Raw genomic sequence first — 2,301 nt, forward strand, 5'->3', positions numbered from 1 at the left:
CGCTGAACCCACTTCCTTTGGAGCAGGCCGAGTAGCCCTCATTCTGAAGGATGGCGCTCCATTGAACGATCCTTCATCATGGCGCCCAATTACGTTACTCAACGTTGACTATAAAATTTTGGCTGCCCTTCTCAACATCCGGTTGAAGACGTTCCTGCCCGACATCATCGCCCCGCACCAAGCTTGCGCCGTCCCAGGTCAATCGATGTTTCGGAACCTGAACATGACCAGAGACGTCTTCATGTACGCCACCGAGAAGAGAGTGCCAGGGGCCTTCCTCTCGCTAGACCAAGCGAAGGCCTTCGATTGGGTGCGTCATACCGGCCTGTTCTAGACCCTCCGTGAGTTCGGCCTCCAGGAGACCTTCGTGTGGGTCATCGGGCTACTATACTCGGATCTGCGGTGCAGAGTGGTTGGTAACGGCTCCAAGACTGACACACTCGAGTACACAAGAGGCTTAAGGCAAGGGTGCCCACTAGGCCCTACACTCTTTGTACTGTCAATAGAGCCCCTCCTTACTTCCCTAGCCTGCGACCCGAACATCCGAGGCCTGCCGCTGACAGGTACGGTCCAACTGAAGGTCCTAGCGTATGCAGACGATATCTCTCTTTTCCTGCGAGGTTTGCGCAGCCTCGAACTCTTCCGTGCAGCCTTCGCCTCATATGCCGAAGCGTCGGGGGCCATGTTGAATGAAGGCAAGAGTAAGGTGCTCCTTTACGGCCCTCTCCCTGCAAATGCAATCGGAGGCATTGAGGTGGTCTCCACGGTCCAGGTTCTTGGCGTGTGCTTCTCCTGTGAAGGGGTGGCGCCGACCACGTGGTCACGAGTTTTAGACCAAGCCCATGTACTCGCTGAGTGTGCAAAGCTCCTAGAACTCCCGTTGCGAGAGAAGGCAGTTGCGGTTAAGACCAGCATCCTTGTTCTAGCCGCCCATGCCAGCCGTTAGGCGGCGATGCCCACGAGGATGGCAAATGCACTGGACAAACTGGCCAATGCCCTCTTGTGGGATGACAAACCGCCCCTCGTTAAACGGAACCTCCTGCAAATGGCAGTGACCGAAGGGGGCCTTGGACTCCCACGTGCCCTGACCCTGAACAACGTGCTGGCACTGAAAACCGCCCGCTGGATCGCGCACACAAGCAGCTATTTTGGCCACAAACTGCTCTTCTACTGGTGCAACACAAGGCTTGACTGGCTGGAGGTGGACGGTGTCACAGGACCACTCACCGAGTCACCGGCATCCTTTTACTAGGCAGCGGCGGCGACGGCGCGAATGCTCCGCAAGGAATTGCCCGCTGGCGACGTTGACGCAGACCCGCCGGCACGAATAGTCGAAGACCTCTCGCACCTCCAGCTGAGTGACCACAAAACAAGAAGGGCCAAGCATGCGAACCGCGAGTTATCCAATCTCCACCGCGGTGCCCCAAGTGAGGTGCAGAACTTTCTGTTTAAAAAAGCCTGGAAGGTGCTGCCTACTAGGCAATACTTACACAAGTTAGGCATCTTGCCAAACCCCTGGTGCCCCAACTGCCAAAGCACCAAAACGCTAAACCATGCGCTCTTCGAGTGCGTTGCGGCAAAACCCATGTGGCGCATGGTTTCCCACTGTTTCCGAATCCACCCTCCCCCAGGTCACCACCGAAACAAGGGCGCCTTTGCGCGGCTAGTGGTGTCCTTCACGGTGCTCGTTATTTGGCAGAGACGCTCGCTGGCTGAGGCACGTCGTCAACCCGTACGCGTCGCGTACCCCGCACTTTCACGGATCAGACGGCTTCTCTGGGCTTTCTTGTCCAAAGAGCTTGAAGCCAGCAGAGAGGACTTGTTCCTTTGACGCTGGCACACAAGATTCTTTTTTGTAAGGGACGGAAAGCTGCACGCCTCCCTGATTAATTACTAAACCCCTCCACCTCTTTGTTTTCTCCCCCGCATCCTTGGTCGAAGAAATAAGCTCAAACCATGTTGTAAATATATACATACATCAGTGTATTCTTTTCATGTATATACGGTATATGTAATGTAGTATATTTGTATATGTTTATTATTATACTTACAATTGTATATATGTATGTTGTACATGTATACTTGTACGCTTGAATAAAACCCAACTGTACATTGTGCATATTTCCTCGAGCACCTTGTTATTTTTTATCAGCCTTTTAGGTCCTTTTTCTGCTCTTGTGAATTGTGCCCGGCCAAATTATGGCCGCGTTTTGTGTAAATGTTGTGACGTGAGCATTTCTTGAGTTCGAAGCCAATATACTTCTCTTTGTTGTAGTGTTGGCTGGCCCATCCTGCTCTTCT

This window comes from Rhipicephalus microplus, chromosome 6 (genome assembly GCF_043290135.1).
Source record: "Rhipicephalus microplus isolate Deutch F79 chromosome 6, USDA_Rmic, whole genome shotgun sequence".
NCBI lineage: Eukaryota > Metazoa > Arthropoda > Arachnida > Ixodida > Ixodidae > Rhipicephalus > Rhipicephalus microplus.